The sequence below is a fragment of the Streptopelia decaocto genome (assembly GCF_964273445.1).
Source record: "Streptopelia decaocto genome assembly, chromosome: 2".
Taxonomy (NCBI): Eukaryota; Metazoa; Chordata; class Aves; order Columbiformes; family Columbidae; genus Streptopelia; species Streptopelia decaocto.
This window is the reverse complement of record NC_138655.1, coordinates 86,264,131-86,285,630: the sequence shown is the minus strand read 5'-3', so window position 1 is coordinate 86,285,630 and position 21,500 is coordinate 86,264,131.

Below are 21,500 nucleotides of genomic sequence, written 5' to 3'. Positions count from 1 at the left end.
CTAATTTGGAGAAGCAAAAGAAGAATACAATTAAGTATTTTAGGTAGCTCAAACAGAGGAGCAAGAGAGTGGGAAACAAAAGAGAACAAAATATATAATAAGAAATCCGATGGGCAGCAGAACATACAAAAAGCAAACAAATGAATTGCCTGTAACAAAAGCAATATAACAGGGAGAGAAGATAACAAAAATTCACAGTATTTGGAAGCCAGTGCTGGACATGTGTTTCCCAAAAGAGCACTTGCAAGGAAGAGATTCCTTTGAGTGTAAATTCAGTTTGGTAACTTAGCATCTCATTTAGCATTTAGATGTATTATCCCCCAAGTTAAATGAACAAGGCAATCCTGAATCAAGATCTCATTCAGTTTCTCAGATTCTAAGAGTTTCCCCTACAGTCCAACAGTACAACAAACACAGAGGTAATTGACTATGGTCACTTACACAGAAGTAGTTAGTGCAAAGTTTTCTCTGCTGTAAATTTGTGACTTCATGCAACCAAAAAGAGAAAAGAGTAGCTTGTTCTCCTCAAAGAATTAATCACTTGCAAATTCAGCACATTAAGAAGGGACCCTTTTAAGGCACAACTTTTCACAGTATCACAGTATCACAGTATGTCTGGGATTGGAAGGGACCTCAAAAGATCATCTAGTCCAATCCCCCTGCTGGAGCAGGAACACCTAGGTGAGGTCTCACAGGAACATGTCCAGGCGGGTTTTGAATGTCTCCAGAGAAGGAGACTCCACGACTTCCCTGGGCAGCCTGTTCCAGTGCTCTGTGACCCTCACTGAGAAGAAGTTTCTTCTCAAATTTAAGTGGAACCTCTTGTGTTCCAGCTTGATCCCATTACCCCTTGTCCTATCATTGTTTGCCACCGAGAAGAGCCTGGCTCCATCCTCGTGGCACTCACCCTTTATATATTTATAAACATTAATAAGGTCCCCCCTTAGTCTCCTCTTCTCCAAACTAAAGAGACCCAGCTCCCTCAGCCTTTCTTCATAAGGGAGGTGCTCCACTCCCTTAATCATCTTCGTTGCCCTACGCTGGACCCTCTCCAGCAGTTCCCTGTCCTTCTTGAACTGAGGGGCCCAGAACTGGACACAATATTCCAGATGGGGTCTCACCAGGGTGGAGTAGAGGGGAACGAGGACCTCTCTCGATCTACTAACCACCCCCCTTCTAATACACCCCAGGATGCCATTGGCCTTCCTGGCCACAAGGGCACAGTGCTGGCTCATGGTCATCCTGTTGTCCACCAGGACCCCCAGGTCCCTTTCCCCTACACTGCTCTCTAATATGTAATCTCCCAACCTATACTGGAACCTGGGGTTGTTCCTGCCCAGATGCAGGACTCTACACTTGCCCTTGTTAAATTTCATTAGGTTATTCCCCGCCCAACTCTCCAGCCTGTCCAGGTCCCGCTGGATGGCAGCACAGCCCTCCGGTGTGTCAGCCACTCCTCCCAGCTTAGTGTCATCAGCAAACTTGCTGATAGTACACTCAATTCCCTCGTCCAAGTCGTTAATGAATATATTGAATAATATTGGCCCCAGCACTGACCCCTGGCGCACTCCACTAGATACTGGCCTCCAACTAGACTCCGCACCATTGACTACCACTCTCTGGCTTCTCTCCCTAAGCCAGTTTGCAACCCACCTCACTACTCTATTGTCTAGACCACACCTCCTCAACTTAGCTGTGAGGATGCTGTGGGAGACTGTGTCAAAGGCTTTACTGAAGTCAAGGTAGACCACATCCACCGCTCTGCCATCATCCATCCACCTTGTTACATTCTCATAAAAGGCTATGAGGTTGGTCAAGCATGACCTACCCTTGGTAAAGCCATGCTGACTGCCCCTAATAACCCTCTTATCCTTGATATGCCTTGAGATGGCACCAAGGACAAGCTGTTCCATTACTTTCCCAGGGACAGAGGTGAGGCTGACCGGTCTATAATTACCCGGGTCCTCCTTCTTGCCCTTTTTGAATACTGGAGTGACATTTGCTTTCCTCCAATCCTCGGGCACCTCTCCCGTTTCCCAAGACTTGGCAAAGATGATGGAGAGCGGTCCAGCAATGACTTCAGCCAGCTCCCTCAGCACCCGCGGATGCATCCCATCTGGACCCATGGATTTATGAATGTCCAGACTATTTAATTGCTCCCTAACCGAGTCCTCATCGACTAAAGCAAACTCCTCCATTGACCTGGCTTCATCCAGGGTCTCAGGGGTACAGGGCTCCCCAGGACAGCCTCCGGCAGAGTAGACAGAGACAAAGAAAGCATTCAGTAATTCTGCCTTCTCTGTATCTTCTGCCACCAGGGCACCCACCCCATTCATCAGTGGGCCTACATTGCCTCTGGTATTAGTTTTATCTGCTATGTATTTGAAAAAGTTCTTTTTGCTGTCCTTGACCCCTCTCGCCAGCTGTAATTCTAAGGAGGCCTTGGCTATCCTAGCTGCCTTCCTACATCCTCTAACAACAGCCTTATATTCCTCCCAAGTGGCCAGCCCCTCCTTCCATGACCTGTAAACTCGCCTCTTCTGCTTGAGCATACCCAACAGATCCCTATTCAACCACACAGGCCTCCTGGCTCCCTTCCTTGACTTCCTACGTGTGGGGATACTCTGATCCTGAGCGTGGAAGAAGCAATCTCTGAATGCCACCCAGCTATCTTGGGCCCCTTTTCCTTCAAGCAGTCTTGCCCATGGGATTTCCCCCAGCAATTGCTTGAAAAGGCCAAAGTTAGCCCTGCTGAAGTCCAGGGTTGCAATTCTACTTGCTATTCTGTTCCTGCTACACGAGATGCTGAACTCCACCATCTCGTGGTCACTGCAACCCAGGCAGCCCTCAACCTTTACTGCTTCGACCAGACCCTCCTTGTTAGTGAGGATGAGATCCAGCAGTGCACCTCTCCTAGTCGGCTCCTCCACCATCTGCATGAGGAAGTTATCATCAATGCACTGGAGGAACCTCCTGGACTGTGGCTGGCTGGCTGAATGGTCCTTCCAGCAAACATCAGGGAAGTTAAAATCACCCACAACAACCATGGCCTGTGACTGTGAGGCCACTCTCAGCTGCCCGTAGAAGGCCTCATCAACTTCCTCAGCCTGATCTGGTGGCCTGTAACAGACGCCCACAACAGTGTCAGCCCTGCCAGCCTGCCCCTTGATCCTGACCCATACACTCTCAACTCGCTCGTCATCCGCTCCTGGGCAGAATTTAGTACATTGTAGTTGCTCTCACATAGAGAGCAACTCCACCACCACGCCTGGCTGGCCTGTCTTTCCTGAAAAGGGCATAGCCATCCATGACCACATTCCAGTCATGTGAACTGTCCCACCATGTTTCTGTAATTGCCACCAGATCATAATCTCCCGACCGAACGTAGGATTCTAGCTCCTCCTGCTTATTCCCCATGCTGCGCGCATTGGTATACAGGCATTTCAGGGAGCGAGCAGAGCACACCAGTTTCTCCCTAGGGGCATAGGAGGCCACCCGGTCCTCATCAGTTTTAGAATGCAGCCCCACTGGGACAAGCCCAGCTACAACCCCATCCCCCTTCGAGCCTAGTTTAAAGCTCTCCAAATGAGCCCAGCTAATTCCTGCCCCAGCATCCTTTTGCCCCTGCGAGATAAACCTTTCCCACGTGACAGTGTCCGGACTGGTGTCTTATAAAACCAACCATTATCAAAAAATCCAAAGCCCTGCCTGTAGCACCAGTCTTGGAGCCAACCATTTAGAGAGTGAATTTTCCTATTCCATCCCACATCATCACTTGAAGATGGAAGGAGTGAAGAGAAGATCACTTGAGCCCCTGAGTCTTTCACCCTCCTTCCCAAGACCTTGAAATCACTCTTCATCCCCCTCAGACTACGGGAAGCAGCTTCCTCCCCATCTGTCTGGAAGACCAGCAGCGGGTAGTAGTCCGTCGGGTGCACCAGTTTGGGGAGCTCTCTAGCAATGTCCTTGATCCGGGCTCCAGGGAGACTACAAACTTCCCTAAGATGAGGGTCAACTCTGCATATTGGGCCCTCTGTTCCTTTCAGAAGGGAATTTCCTATTACAATCACCCTTCTTTCTTTCTTATCAGAGGCAGTCTTAAGTTGTGAAGTCGACTGCCTCTTCCTACGTGATCTTGTAGGCAGGCTTGGCACCACCTCCTCACCTACCTCTTCTTCAAGATCCAGGGCCTCAAACCTATTACGGAGGGGCACCTGGGGAGACAAAGCAGGCAGGGAGGGGGGCTGCCCGCGACGCCGAACCGGAATACGCTTCCAACCCTTGTCGTCTTTTCGGTCCCCTACCTCTGCCCGAGAGCAACAAGGGTGGGGCCGTCTCAGGACTTCTGCCTCTGTCCGAGAGGGCAGGAGGTCCATCTCCTTTTGGGGGGTACCTCCCTGGGACCTTTCCGACTGGCACATCAGGGTGTTACTCCACCAGTCGATCTCCCTTTCGCACTCCCTGATGGTCCTCAGTGTCTCAACCTCCTCCTTAAGTTTGACGACCATGTCGAGCAGATCTTGCACCTGCTCACACCTCACACAGGTGGAGTGCTGGCCTCCCTGCCCCGGCAGCAGCAGGCTCTGGCACTCCCTGCAGCCGGAGACCTGAACAGCCACCGTTCGGGACAGAGCCTCAGTCTGTGTAGCCACAGTCTGTTTGAGGCAAGCTCTCCTTCTGGAGGCGACCATGGTTGTCAGCAGTCTGGGACGCTGGCAATAAGTTAGGGGGGCTGACAAGCAACAAGTGCTCTCTGCACCCTGCTGCACAAGCTACCACACCCGCTGCTACAGCACAGTGTGGGTGGGACTCACCCGCTACACAAGCCGGTTGCTCCTCCCTACACCAGGTGGGCAGCGACTAGTCGCTGCCCTCCCTGAGGATTTTTGTGCATCAGCTGCATGAAAACATAATTTCACAGAAAGGTACAATATAGCTGAAGAGTTTAAAAACACATAATAGCCTTGAAAATTTTCAAAAATAATAAGAAATGTTTTTCTGTACCTCCCACAGAGTGTTTTGCAAATGGATTGTTGAATGTCTTTGAATTCTACCTTTTACACAAGTTAAATATAATCCTCCCATGGAAAAAGGCAGACAAAATCTAGGAACTACAGAAAAAAAGTAATAATGCTAAAAATCTGCATTAATAATCATATTTATAACTCCAAAAGAAATAGAAGAATCAGGTTAGATAACACCTAGGTTAGACACAGAAGTGTCTTCCTATTGTACGTATTAAAACAATGGTCTAAGTTGTTTCATAGCAAAGACATAAAGTAAAGTAAATTTTTATATAATTCCACATAACTTTTAAATTCATATTTTAGGAACAAGTATTTTGACCTATATACTTTTTCAAGTTTCTTCCTCATCTTTTTGAGTCTAATACATTCAAGGTTATCAGATTCTGAAAAATTAGTTACTATAGTACCATTCTCTGTTTGTCACAGAGATCTTTAGTGGGAATGATCAAGAATTTTGAAAAATATTAGTGTATTGCAAAACAATACACACAGGATCAAGTAACACCTGTGCTTAAATAGTAACTACAGCACTCAGTATACATGTACCTCATCACCTTTTGTGGGTTCTTTAGTTGACTCTCACTAATCCTTTCCCAGATACTTCAATATGGCAAAAAGATTCGAAAAGGGGACATCCATCAGAATTCACCACTGTTAGAGAAAATATTGAGACATAGTGGTAAAACAGATTCTACACATTCATACAAGGTAATAAACTGATTTACACCAAGCTAACTGAAGAAGACAGCCTCAAAAGCTGTTACGTGCTAACAGTTGGCTGGTAAATGGTTTCTTAATCTGATTTAATCTTTTTCTTTGCACGTAGATCCCCCCAGGATGACAAATTACCTCAGGGAATACTTATCAATATACAACTGCTAAGCAAAGCAATTGCTCAGCATGTGAGATATATGTAGATAACACAGAAAAGTTTTGAACACTTAGGGGTAAATGACTTTTCCATAAGGTAATAACAGTGACCTTTAAGTACAACCTCCCGTTAAAGATGTCCACTAAAATTATTTAAGCAGTTTTGACAATATAACATGCTTAAAATATTCTTTAACCCACTCATAATATCTTCAATATTAAAAAAAAATACCTGCTTATGACTGCATTTTATTCAGATTACTCTGGCCCACAAGCACAGGCCATACACTGAGCTTTGCTGTGATAAAAAGAGCATTTCAGCTCTTCTGATCCTTATAGGGAGAACAAGTCTGAGGTAGATTGATTACAGAAGAAACCACCACCACCACTTCCCAGTTTAATTTAAATGAAAACTGATTTAAAACACCACTTATGACACACTTTCTACTTAAAAAAATAGAAGATATTGATGAAAGTTATGGAAAAAAAAAGCATAAATGATGATCATGGTATGGAAGGAAAGCTATCATTCAGAACCTGTTTAAGGATTTTTATTTGTATTAAAATCTAAGAAGTTAGTTATGCTAATCTCTCATCATGGAGGTGTGCAGTGAAGACAATAAGCACTCTGGTACATTACGTTATACTTTAAAGCACTATACTTATGGAAAAAATTATTATTAATGTTATCTCAAGTTTGACATTTCATCAACATTTTGTTAGCTACAATGAGGCTGTCAGTTTATGGTGTACGTGGATGAGCCATTCTACTCTTCACAGTAAAGTATTTGCTTCACTTTTTTTTTTTTTTTTTTTGCAAGCATATATTAAAAATGCCAATAATGGAACATAAAAACAAAACAAACAAAAAAAAATCAAAACACCAGAAGAAATAAAAAGCCTTCCCACAGAATATTTAAAATTTCAACCAACAGCAAAACAATGTAGATGGAAGAATGAGACTGTAAGTTGTACTCTGCTTTTGAGCAAAATTATGATAGATAGAAAAAAAAACACCATTGTTCACCAGTAGGTAAATTAAGAGTAGCCTGTGTACAATTTTCCTCATTATCTTGACAGGCAAAGCTGTCATAAATATGCAATTAGTAATATCAGTGAGATACATTTTTCTTCAAAGGACAGTCATGTTATATTTGCTCACAAATTTGTTCAATAATTTTTCAGTACGTTTTGGTAATTATGTGATACAGAGTGTTAAGGATTCAATGCAAATAAGCAATTACTATTTAGAGAGAACATTTTTTTGAAAGTAGTAGACTGTCAGCACTTTTCAAGGGCTGTAATAATAGTAAAGAGGAAATTACAATTTGAAAAAATGCCACATAGTCACATTAATTGTTTGTGTGATTCCAAAATCACAACTGGCTCACGAGCTACCCTTTTTAAAAATAAATAAATAAATAAATAAATTTGTATGTGTGTGATACTTTCGGTCCCTTAAGTCAGGATCTGAAGCACTGCCCTTTGTGTACTGTTAATCAGCTCCTTAGACCAGTGTACCATGAATTCAGGGCATTAAATTTCCTTTAGTGATTTTTACACTGGCATAAGTGACTGTACAAATTGCCCAGTAGGGCCTTATCCATAAGGTACTGCACACCTGTAATTTCAGTTTACTTGACTGGACCTGGGGGAGTTGCTCAGTATTTCACTTGAAGCTTCAGTATACTTAAAAAATCCGTCATATTTTTTGGCTGGTCACACCTGGTTCCACATTAAAATAGCAGAAATCTCATAGCGTCTTGCTGAAAACATCCAGGTTGCCCAGTTTTCATAGTCCCAGTCTCAAATACTCTCCCAAAATCTCCCAGGAACAATACACCTGCATCCAGTTATCTTCATGTTTCAGCACAAAATGGGAACCAAAATATCACTTTGAACACCTCCACCGCTTTGAGGACACTGCTATGTTTCCTGGCTTCCAGGACAGTAAGCAACCAATACTAAACCAAACATCTAAACACCACCAAATGGACTTTGTTGGGTGCAACAATATACCTATAGCATATGGTCTGGACTCTAATCCTGGATAGGTATAAAGTACAAGACTTTTCATAAAAATTTCATCAGTGAAAAATTAATACCTTGGGAAATGGAAGGCAACCAATTTCTTTCTCATTGTGTGTTCATTTCTTAATTTGCTAGGGATGAGTTTTGTCTATTTTGTAAAGCCTTGCTGAATATAACAGGATTTGCACAGGTGTAAATGAGGGCAAGATGTGTTCATTTATTTTAGGTTTTGAAATTAAAAAAAGGAATTACTACTAGATTGCTGTGATCCTTTATTTTGCATAACCACCAACTTATAATCTGTTTTGTTTAAGAGAGTTTTTGTAATTTCATTGTTAGTACTCACCATTGATTTATAGCCAGATGACTAGAAAAACATCATTTTCGTTCTGGAGGGAGACTTTGCACTCTTTCAGCTTATGTTCCACTTTGTAAAGACAAGGAGAGTTAAATAGATGTACATTCCATTTAACATTGTTTACCTTGTCTTTTCCTAAGAGCACTTACTTTTTTGTTTAGTTCAGGATGATGATAAAGCCTCAGAAGATGCAGGTCAGCTGTGATCAGAACCCCTTGACCCTTCCACACTCTTAGCCTTATGCAGAATATCAGATTTCACAGTATTGACACTGTCTCATGGAAAACAAAATGAAATAACAACACTAAAAATGAAAAGGAAAGGGAAAAGGGAAGGGGAAAGGGAGGGAAAAGAAATCACAGAATCACAGAATGTTAGGGATTGGAAGGGACCTCAAAAGATCTTCTAGTCCAATCCTCCTGCCAGAGCAGGAACAAGGGAAAAAGGAGCGAGAAGTCAGGGGAAAAAAAGAAGAAAGTTAGAGGGAATAATAGGTAAAGGAGTCACAGTGTGTAAAGACTGTTTTGAAGAGCTGGCATATTTTAAGCAAACATTCCTATCTTGAAACTTTTCTAATAAAGTTCTAGAAGTTTTCCAAAGCTACTTACCTCTGATTAAAACAAAGATTTTTGGCAAGAATAAAAAAACCCTGATGACTATTTATGGCAAGAGTCTTTTGTAGTATCTTAGATGCACAAGCTGGCCTAAAACATTCAAAAAGGCAAAAAGTCCCTTCTTAGAAAATCTAATGAGGAAATGCAATATTAGTATGAATTCCATTTGTAGATCCTTCCTTAAAGAACATGGCAAAAGCTTCATCAGAAAACATTATGCTATTGTTTATTTACCTTGTGAAATCTGGAAAGAGAGCATGTTACCCTTTTAATTTATTCTGTCACTGAGGGGTTTTAGACTTTAATCTAAGCCACCACTGATGTTCAGTTTCAAGTAATGTCCCTGTCCCTTACCTTATTTTCTGTGCCTAAAGCCTCTCATATCACCCTCCTAATCCTCTAGAGTCCACTTACACAGACAGCATCAACTTTACAGACTTCGTACAGCTGGGAAACAATTTGGGGACTAATATGGAAGAGTCTTTTTTTATCCAACACCCTTGAAATGAGGGACTTCATAAGATATCAGCTCACATCTCATGTTCTCCAGACAGAGCACTAAATTCCTCAGTAGACTATTTTGGAGGAGTTGTTCAATTCATAGGTAAGCATTGTAGGCAAAGTGGAGGAGCCACGGACAGAAGAGACAGAGGGAAGAGGCATAAACCCAGGTGGGCCATTGTACACTGTGTCACCCCCGCTGTGATGCTATGACATCTGGGTGTTTAAGGACTGCATACAAGGCATGTGAATGAGAAAGTTGTCCTAGACCACTCTCTACGTGGGTGGTTCATCTGCTCATTTCTGAAATAGGTAGGTTCAAATCCCTCCAAGCAACAGAAATACCTGACAGTATGGGTGGGATTCCTTGCACCCTGCCTCTGACTCTCTTATTTAGGACCAGTATTGTGGCCAGCAGAGATCTCAGCCAGACTAGAAATGGAGTTAGAGTCACTGATCTGACCAAATGTACTTTGCCTTCCACTGTGTTAGCTACTTATCCACTAACTAGAAAATGATTCCAGGGGAATTCCTCTGATAAAATTTCCCACACTGTAGAAACCCATAGTTATTTTGGAAAAAAAAGTTGTACTCTCCCACATGTTGATTGAGTTCTTTATCCATGTGGGTTGTGGGGAAAATACAACATTCTTAGCTCTGCATTTAGTGCAAACATTTCTTCATTTTCTCTAACTTTTTTACAAAGATGCCAAAACTAATTCATGTTGGTTGCGACAATACTTATTAGCTTGGTAAGAAAATTATTTCAGATATCTGAAAGGAAATGGTTACATCTATACTGAGACTAGTAATCTTGATATCAGGAATGACAGAGTGGACTCACAAATGAATACTGTTGAAAAAACAAACCATGGAAGAGCAGTATGCCTCTTAAACTCCTTTCATACCTTACCTTCACCACATACCATCATGCAGAAAGAAATGCCTTGAATGTTACCGTAAGACAGGGAAAGCTGAGTGAATTATCACCACACGGTGAGTTGTACTGGCATCAAAATCAACAGGAAAAAGTACTGACTATTATTTGATTTGACTTGCCTGTTCAGCTTACTCTATATCTTGCCAATCTGATGCTCTCCCTTAATGTTTCTACAGTTTATCTTCTAATTCTCATTTTGACATCTTGTTTGGTTTCCATTCTCCCTTTCTGCTGAAACTGCAGTTAATTATCAGTAGCCACCTGTCACACATAGTCTTTTACTCTGTCTCATGTTTTATCTTTATTTTCCTTCCACCACACCAGCTATTCCCATACAATCTCTTCTGCTTCCCTAGATTTCCCAGAACTGTGTATGTATTCTCCTTAGTGAACACCTGTCTGTGTGCATTCCCAAGGAACAGCAAACTGAGCCATCAATTGAACTCCAAGCTTCTCCATCTGCTGCCTTTTGAATAAGAGACATTAATAAGACAAAAAACCAAAGGTTGGTGATGTTTTCTGGAAGCTGGCATATCCAGATTTGTCCGAGCTATTATTCCTGGTGTCTCAACAACAAAAATAACTGCGAAATCATAGGAATAAAAGTATGTACCTCATCCTGCCATTTCACCTTCTTCCTTTCTCTATCATCTGTTAATTTCTTCCATCACATCTCACCACTTCCCAATACAAAGAGTATTTGTGATATTACCTATCTTCTATCACCTTCTCTACACAGTGCAGCCAATTAAGTTATGATTCTCCAGGAAAATAAAACATGGGGCATCTGAAGCTAACAGCACTGTCTATATCACTTGGATCTTCATCTTGTGTCAGCTATAGTTGAGGTACTTTCATATTCTCTATGTGCCTTTTTCCTCAAGGTTATTGATTACTTCAGTAAAGCCTGCATCTTCAACTATGCCTTGAATTGGGTGAACTGAACGTAGCATACTAAAAAGTGCTTAAACAACAGTAGCACCTATTTAAATTATTATTTGAAAGTTACAAGTAGTTATTGTAGTTTTGAATCAAGTTCAGCAGACAATATAAAAAGCAAGTAGTCACCACTTTTTGTCAAAGGCAGGAAGATAAAAATCTAGAGATGCCTTGAACAGAGATCAAAGGAATGCAAGTCTGAGACGTTCTAATGCTTGGCTTTGTTGTCTGAAGAAAGTAAACTTATTCTAAAGCAGTATAAGAAGTACCACTGAAGAAATTAGAGGACCATATGGGAGGACAATTCCTTCACTCATGCTTTGTTTGTACTGTTTAATTTAGTGCTTTAAAAGTGTGGTTTTTTATTTTTATTTTTATTAAAGAAATTTTGTAGGAAGCTAAGAGAAGCTACATTAAGGCTGTGAGGTCCTGTTGGTCATGATTCCCTCCCCATTACCCCCACAGTGACATAGCTCTGCAGGACTTATTTTACAGAGTTTGTACACTTTCAGGCTATATCTCTGTCTGTCCCTACATATATCTCTTGTACATTCTTGTACTTCCTCTTTTCACATGTCAGAGATCACAGGGAGTAACTCCTAGAGGCTATATGAGGGCTGTACTTTACAGGACTATGTAGAATGCTTCCTTCTGTCAATGCTGGTGGCTTTACAGTCTGCTGACTTTCATTGGCTTTCCCTACCCATCCTATGGGTCTACACCTCTGCTCCAAGAACCAATGCCTCTTTGAACAGGAGTAGACAGAAAGAAACGATACCACTAGGGTGGCTAGTCAATACCCTTTCTGTTCACTTTCTTCATAAGGTGAGAGTACTCCACATTTGAAAACGTTCACTAACCTGTGTGTGATAGTAAATCTATCCTATAGATTAGTTGAGGAAAACAGGAAAACCTTGCTGTTTAAAAACAGATAAAAACAATATTTTTTTTTTTTTTCCTAATTTTCTCTTCCAATAAATTCTGCACTATAGACCAAGTCAGGAGAGTTGAATGGAAAAATAATTTGTTATCCAAACCTCAACTGAAACATTCAGAAACATTCCGTTAGAAGGAGGACATTTGTGGCAAAGATGCTCTCATTTTGCTTTCAAATTATCTGCTTCTTCTCCCTGAAAACAGAAGAAAGAGAAGTAAAGCTGGACAGCTACAGAGAAATAAAGCAGCAGTTGTGCCTCTCTCAAACTTTCAATCCAAAGGATTACATTCTGTGAGGTTAGAAGGGGAGAATGATGAATTGGCATAGGCAGAGGTGAGAAAATTAAAACATAAAAGTTTCTGATTTCTGCTGCGGAAGCTCCTGCAGATGAACACTATCATTTATGTTGAATTACCTTTAACCCAGCCCTTTATTTTCTTAGCGCACTACTTAGAAATTTGTAGGGACATTACTGGAGGTATCAAAAACAGATTTAGAAATAACACAATAGAAGAAAATGATTTTATTTATTGCATATAACTTTAACCAGATAAAGAGCTGTTGAACCCCATGCTGTTGCAGATGCCTCTATTTGATTTAAAAGACTGTGTTGTACTTAGTACAGAAAGGAGCTCAGATTTTCAGTAGGAGGATTGCATGTGCACTGAGAAAATACCCTGATTAACATAATAACTGCTAAAGAATGGTCTTACTTAATAAAGGTCTCAAAACAAAATAAAACAAACAAACAAAAAAATCCAAACAACAACCAAAAAATAATTTGAACTTTCTGGACAGCACTGTGTCATTTTTTGAAATATACATCCTCAGCGTGTTCTCTGAACAACGACATGAAAAGCCCAGGCCTGATTCTGATTATAATCAGCCTAGAAGTTCCAGACCAGACTCCAGTTAGCCTGGCTCACCCTGAGCAGGGCTTTGAAGAAATTACTGAAAATAACCAAACCAAACCAAAACAAAACAAACCCCAAAACCCTTCCATAGATAAGCTTTTCATCCTTAAATGCAGCAATTAGAGACTGTATCAAATCAAGTTCAGAGCAGAAGCAAAAATTCCAGATTTTGCTAATTTCAACCATATCAACTGCCCTTTCAAGGAGCTCAGCCTGGCCCCTAGTCTCCAGACCAGCTATGGATTTTCACTTCTGTACCTTTGTTTCCATATTAGGATTTCCTAGGGGCCTGCAAATCTGTTTTATTTCATCTGAACATATCATATTCCCTTTAGTACATCTCTGTTTGGATGACAAGTAGCAGCTTAGCTCTCTTTTTTCTCTTGAAACGTTCACATTGCACTGCTGGAGATAGTGATAACTGCTGCCATTCCACTATACCCTCCCCCCCCCCCCAAAAAAAAAAAGAAGAGAAGAAAAGCACAAACACTCCACATATATTTAGTTTAATTAATATTTGAAGTAAAAAAAGCAGAAAGCTGGTTTTCTTGCATCTGATGAGGGCTGTGCATGTCTCGTAATTTTACAGTAAGACAGTTTTTTTTTACCCCATGTGTTCTTCCACTTCTAAGGATTACAACAGTTTAAACACAAGAGGAAGCTTCACAAGAAAAAATAAATAAAATTACTAGCTACCACCTATGCATGGTAATTTATAGTTCCAAACAGCAGCTCTAACTACTGCTAGGAGCTCATAATTTGGAATGGATTACTGAAGTTCACTTTTATACTTGTAAGTTTTGTTTTTTTTTTCTGGAGAGTGAGCAGAATCAGAAAGGCAATATTTGTTATTACAAAATGTATAAAAGACTGTGCGTCCTTTTTATCATGCCATTAATATAAATGAGTGTACTAAATAATATCAGATATTGAACTGATAAACAGTAGCATTGCCTGTAATTGCTAGAAGCTCATGTCCAAAATCTCAAAGTTATCAGCGCTCATTAAGTGTGAACATACTAAACCAGGTGTCAGAGCTGATGCTGCACAAATGCAAACACATTGTTGTCTGGGTGGCTGCCAGATGCCCACCCTGCTGCTCTCTCACTCTCCATCCTCAACAGCACAGGGGGACAAAATAAGATAGAAAAAATTGTAGCTCAAGGTAAAGACAGGGAGATCACTTACCAATAACCATCACAGACAAAACAGACTTGAATTAGGGAAATTAATTTATTACCAAACAAATAAGAGCAGTGAAACGAGAAATAAAACCAAATCTCTCTACCATTCTTTCTATCCCTCGCTTCTTCCCAGTTTCAACTTCACTCCTCCATTCCCAACTCCTCCACCTCCCCCCCTCCGAGCAATGCAGGGCAATGGGGAATGGGGGCCTCTGGTCAGTCCATTACAGCTCCTCTTTGCTGCTCCTTTCTCCTCAGACTTTTCCCCTGTTTCACCGGGGTCTCTCCTCCTGGGGCCACAGGGGAATCTCTGCAGGGGCACCAGGAGCAGCTCCTCCCCTCCTCCTGCTCTCTTCTCAGGGCTGGCAGGGCTGTTTCTCACACAGTTTCCCTCAGCCCTGGCTGCCGGGCAGTGTTTTGCCCTTTCTTCCCCAGGCTTTCCCCAAGGCACCTGGCTATGGCTGAGGGGCTCAGCTGTGCCCTGTGCTGGGGCCACTGAAACTGGCTGTGTCTGGCACGGGGCAGCCCCAGCCGCTCCTCACAGGGAGGCCAAGGAGTTATTCCCTACCATTAGCATCATGCTCCATATATAGCTGAAGCTGGCTTTTCCATCTTTCTCTCTCTCTCTTCTTCCAGAATCAGGAGTACAGGACTGGTTTTTGCGATCACTGCTCAGGGATGGGCTGAGTATCACCAGGTGGTGAACAGCTGCATTGTGCATCACAAGGCTGTCCTATTAAACTGTTCTTATCTCAACCCATAAGTTTCTCCCTTCCCTTTTGATCCTCTTCCCAATCCAGAGAGCAGCTGTGTGATCCTATAGGCCTGTAGGGGTTAAACAATGACACATGTAAGGTTTAGTTGCACTATGGCTTCTAACTTTGAAAGTCTGTGAACTAATGATCCTTTAGATCAGAAAAATGGTGCTCTGGTGAGCAGGTTTGAAGGGTGTGGATGCTCTCAGCATGAGGGTCCCACTGCTTCCCTTGCAGACCAGCGGTTGCACTTGTCAGCAGTCAATGTCAACATAACATCCAATCCAGTCAACAGTCAGATGCGAATTGAGCAGAGCATTGCAGAGTTCAGGAACACTGATAGATAATCCCATCTTTCTCCAGAGCTGATTATGTTAGTGTGTGAATAAATGAAGTGACTTAATTGGCTCAGTGAACAAGTAATGCATAAATAGGGCAAGTATCCAAAGTTGTTTTTACCATATGTAGTATTTGTGTTAAGTTTCCCTTCTCTTGCAGGAATGGCAGTCTCATGAAAGTTTTGATAAGTGAAAGTACAATTGCAGTGGGTAGCTCGTAATAGAGCATCATCATCAAATGTTTGCATTTTAAAGAGCTTATAAACAAGTAATTATGAAAGACAAACATGATCTTGTTTTAATAGTCAAGCAGGCTCTATGCGAAAAAGACAATAGGAAGGTTTATTCCAATAAGGCAGCACTTTAGTCAAGAATATTTTTCTAGCTTCAAATACTTCAGACTTTTAAAATTTAAACTGATAATTTATGCAAGAATTTAAGCCTGTTTCTCAAACTATTTTGCTATTAATCTGTTATTTTCTCCCAAAGAAGCTGCAAATGTCATGTTATACACAGACAAAATGTTTTTAATTGCTCTCCTCCAGATAAAATCTCTAGATTTTAATCTTGACTGCTCGTAATGGAGTATACTAAGAAAAAACTTGGAAGCATATTTCCAATCTACTAACAAATTCTAGTCTGGACTAATCAGAATTCAGGTATTATATTTAAAAATGATGACTTTGTGGCCCAGATCCCACAGGCATCTTGAATTTTGATTTTCAGGTTCTCCAGGTAGGTGTTAAATCTGTGCTTTTGTCTGTGGCAGGCAACACTGACCTTGAATATATAGCTAAATTTGTTACCCATCCTGTACTTTTATCCTTAATCAGACTCAAGAAACTATATGCTTCTGTTCCTAGATGTTCTGAAGTAGTTAATCCAGGATTAATTCTCAAAAGATGCCTTATGGATCAGAGTGTCATGGATACCACACTGATTGCCAGTACTTAAAAACAAACAAAAAAACCCAAAAGAAACAACAACAACAACAACAACAACAAACCACAACAAACCAAGAAAACAAGAACACTAGGGAAAAGAAACTCTATTTTACTTAAAAGGTCTGTGATTAAAACATTTCCTTGGGAGAACTATTACCTGGAATAAATTTCTTTCTCTGCTTGCAGATGAAGACACCTACTTCTTTCAAGGTACACTAGACTGGCTGTACCATCAAGCATATATACATGCTCAGGGCACTCAATCCATCCTGTTGAGGATATTCTAACAAACAGAAGAGAATTCATAGTATCTTGTGCTACAGAGAGTACAAGAAAGAGTTTGGCAATTGTCCTGGTTTTGTTAAAAACAAGTTTCTCTTTCAGTGAATTTTGCCTGTCAGCTAAAGCCTTCATATTAACTGCATTTTCCTGGAGAACCAGACACATGTTTTGGTAAACCTATCAATGGAATGCAAACATATTGATAAGCATGGATGGACATCTCGCGAGAGGGGCGACGAGAAACAAGTGACCAAGAAACTGACCAACTGTGTATAACATTCCATTCACGTGAATACTTCATATAAAAGCGGGAGACCACGAGGATCTCTTCCCTTTTTCCTTATGGCCGACCTTAGGAGAGGATCTGGCTGGTCATCCCTGAGAACTGAGGCCTAGTGAGAGACTGAATCCAGCTCCGGTTGGCTGCAGAGTCTAATCCAGGACTTTGGTGGCCGGCTCTGCAGTTGCTGAGACTTTCAAGATTGGTTTTGTTTATTTTGTATTATTTTCTCTATTCTTATTAGTAGCATTAGTAAAACATCTTCAATTTTTCCAACTCTCTTCTCTCTGTTCTTCTTTCCCTCCTGATTGCCTGTCCTGAGTGGGAAGGGGGGAGAGGGAGGGGCAAAAAGGGGGAAGTGGGGGGGGAGAGGGGGTTAACAATACATCTGCCAGGGTTTTATTGTCACCCCGCAATCTTAACCCTCGACAGCAATGTAGCTAAGGATCAGGATGGTCTTCTGGAAAGGGAAGTTTCTGGGTGGAATTCCTGCTTCAAAGACTAGCACTTAAGTCAATGACTATTTCAAATAGGAAAGATATGGAGAGGGGTGGGGTGAAGTTTCCAGTCCTTTTCCTTCCAGATCTTGCTGGAACCAGAATTCTGCAGCTTTTACTGTGGATCACAGAGTCACAGAATGTTAGGGATTGGAAGGGACCTCAAAAGATCATCTAGTCCAATCCCCCTGCCGGAGCAGGAACACTTAGATGAGGTTACACAGGAAGGCATCCAGGCGGGTTTTGATTGTATCCAGAGTAGGAGACTCCACAACCTCCCTGGGCAGCCTGTTCCAGTGTTCTGTTACCCTAACTGAAAAGAAGTTTCTTCTCAAATTTAAGTGTTATATTTCATTAAATTTTTCCCCGCCCAACTCTCCAGCCTGTCCAGGTCTTGCTGGATGGCAGCACAGCCTTCTGGCATGTCAGCCACTCCTCCCAGCTTGGTGTCATCAGCAAACTTGCTGATAGTACACTCTATTCCCTTGTCCAAATCATTGATGAATATATTGAATAATATAGGCCCCAGTACTGATCACTGAGGCACTCCACTAGATACAGGCCTCCAACTAGACTCTGCCCCATTGACCACAACTCTCTGGCTTCTTTTCTTCAGCCAGTTTGCAGTCCACCTAACTACTCGGTTGTCCAGACCACACTCCCTCATTTTAGCTGTAAGGATGCTGTGGGACACTGTGTCAAATGCGTTATTCAAGTCAAGGTAGACCACATCCACCGCTCTGCCATCATCCATCCATCTTGTTATGTCCTCATAAAAGTCAATGAGGGTGGTCTAGCATGACTTCCCCTTGGTGAAGCCATGTTGACTGCCCCTAATGACCCTCTTATCCTTGATATGCCTTGAGATGGCACCAAGGATAAGTCGTTCTATCAGTTTCCCAGGGATGGAGGTGAGGCTGACAGGTCTATAGTTACCCGGGTCCTCCTTCTTGCCCTTTTTGAAGACTGGAGTGACATTTGCTTTCCTCCAGTCCTCAGGCACCTCTCCTATTTCCCAAGACATGGCAAAGATGATGGAGAGTGGTCCAGCAATGACCTCAGCCAGCTCCCTCATCACCCGTGGGTGCATCCCATCCAGACCCATGGATTTATGGATGTCCAGATTTCCTAATTGCCCCCTAACCCAGTCCTCATCAACCGAGGCAAACTTCTCCATTTTCCTGCCTTTCTCTGTGGTCTCAGTGTTACGGGGCTCCCCAGGACAGCCTCCGGCAGAGTAGACAGAGACAAAGAAGGCATTCAGTAACTCTGCCTTCTCTGTATCTTCTGTCACCAGGGCACCCACCTTGTTCATCAATGGGCCTACATTGCCTGTGGTGTTAGTTTTATCTGCCACATATTTGAAAAAGCTCTTCCTGTTGTCCTTGACCCCTCTCACCAGGTTTAATTCTAAGGAGGCCTTAGCTTTCCTAGTTGCCTCCCTACATCCCCTGACAACAGCCTTATATTCTTCCCAAGTGGCCAGCGCCTCCTTCCATGATCTGTCATCTCTCCTCTTCCACTTGAGCTTCCCCAGCAGTTCCCTGTTTAACCACACAGGTCTCCTGGCTCCCTTCCTTGACTTCCTACATGTCAGGATGCTCTGATCTTGTGCCTGGTAGAAACAGTCCCTGAACACTAACCAACTATCTTAGGCCCCTTTACCTTCAAGCAGCCGTGCCCATGGACCAGGTCTCCACTTAACTAGAAAGTTTAAATAGTCTTGTTTTCAAAGAAGCAGTGAGGTCCCATTATGGGATCCAGGACTGCCTTCCTACCTGTATACCCTTTAGAGATGGCTGTCAAGAGTACTAGAGTGGCATTTACATGGCAAATACACATAAGATATATTTTCATGACCTAAATGTAGATAAAGTAAATCAAGTGTTTTGAAAGACTGAAGACTTCCTCAGATTTGTACAGTTCTAAGATTTGTGAAATCTCCTAATCTCCAAGGAAACAAAGAGATTTATTTTAATCTTGCTTATTTCTAGTATAGTTGAGAGAATTTGAGAAGGCAGCCTAGCTTTAGCTGAACATATGTTCCAGTTATAGAGATTATACCATAATGAAACACAAATAGAAATGCTTGTGTGACACTTTTAAGAACAAACTGGCTTGAAAATTTTGAGTGCAGCATTTTTATTGATTGAATGACACAATGAATTGTAGCATCCCTCTGCATTGCCAATGAATAATTATGATTATTACAAGGAGCATGCTTTGACTGAAAAGTTAAGCAAGTCTCAATTTTCAATAGCTCTGAAAGACTACTGCTCTCAAGAGGCCACATGTGGAAGCACAAAGCAATTTTATGTTACAACTTTCATTTAGTCTTTTTTAAAAAAATAATTAAAGCGAATATGAATGATACCTTTTACCCTCCAATGTAATTAAGGGGATACAGCATCCCTAGAATTAAGAAGAACTTCAAATGGAATATAGGATTCATACAGTCGGGTACATCCATTTCAAAGTCACCTGACCAAAAGCTTAAAAAACAGGTAGATGCAAAGAAATCCCACTCTGCCAAACATGCAGACTGAACTCCAAAGATCATTGTGGCAGGATGCAAACCCCTCTTTCTCCCTCTCCCTCATTCATCATGGAAGGAGTAGACACATCTCCCTCTCTCTCTGCTACTTGAGGCTAACAGCTTCTTTTGTTTGGCCCCAGAGCACCCTGGCCAGGGCCATTAGGAGAAGGGAGTGCCGAGGCAGCAGGGAGCCGCTGGGCGCCCACAGCCAGTGTGGGGGATGTTTGGAAGCTTCAGGGGCACCCCAAAGCCAGTGTGGGGGTGCAGAGAAGCTTCTAGAATGCCTACGGTCAGATCTGATCAGCCATTAAAAAAACGGGACTCTCATCAAGACTTCGCCCATTGTCACAGGCCTCTCGGAGCACGAGCGAGATATTGTCGCCAAGATCCCCCCCGGGATGGAGACCCCACTTGCCTTGCCACCACTTGTGTGAGTAAAATTTCTCCTCGCAGGATTGCGAGTGTATTTATACTTTCTGTGCACATATGCACGTGTAACTTTCCGTGCTCAATATGAGCACGTGTAAAATTAATCCTCGCATAATCGTGGGTGTATTTTCCTCCCGTGCTTCCACATAAGCACGTGTAACTTTCTGTGCACATTTGCATGTGTACATTCCATGCACATTTGCACGTGTAACTTCCCGTGCTCAATACGAGCACATGTATAAATTATTTCCTCACATAATCACGAGTGTATTTTCCTCCCGTGCTTCCACATAAGCACGTGTAATATTACATGCACAATTGCACGTGTATTAACCCTCGCAGGATTGTGAGTGTATTATAAATTTACCCTCGCAGAATCGTGAGTGTACACTTTCTGTACTCACTACGAGTACATGTATCTCTTTAAAATAATCCCTCACCGTGTTTAGGCAAGTGTGTACTCTTCCCAGACACAGGGGTGGCTCCGGTATTGTTTTGGTGAAGCCACGTGCATGCACTCTGTGATCCGCCTGTTGTATTAGTTGCTGCCCCTTAATAATTTTCCTCAACTGATATCTGAACCTGTATTTAAGTCTCTTTTGGAGTGCTAAACCCCTGTATTTCATCGGTTTAATAAAAGTTGTTTTGGACCCTGTTGTCCCTTAAACTAGCCTCAGGGTGCCTCCGTGACAATCATTATCCACTATTGCAAGAATATGAGAAAGTGACTTGCAGAGCTGAAAGCATGTGCATATATTATTTTCAAATTACGGATCATGTCAATTCCGTTACTTCCAGGGAGGGGATTAAAAAAAAAAATAAATCAAATTGTGTTAATTTTGTGAAGTCCACTTTTCTCAAATAGTTTTCACTGAATAAGCAGGGATGTTTACAGGGATGGAGAATCTGCCACCTTTCCCGGCAACCTGTTCAAGTTTTTCACCACTCTCATAATAAAAAATTTCTTCCTTATATCTAGTCTGAATCTACCCTCTTTCAGTTTGAAACCATCACCCCTTGTCCTGTCACTATAGGCCCTATTAAGAAGTGTGTCCTCATCGTTCTTATAAGTCACCTTTACATATCAAAAGACCTCAATAAGGTGTCCCCAACGCCTTCTCCAG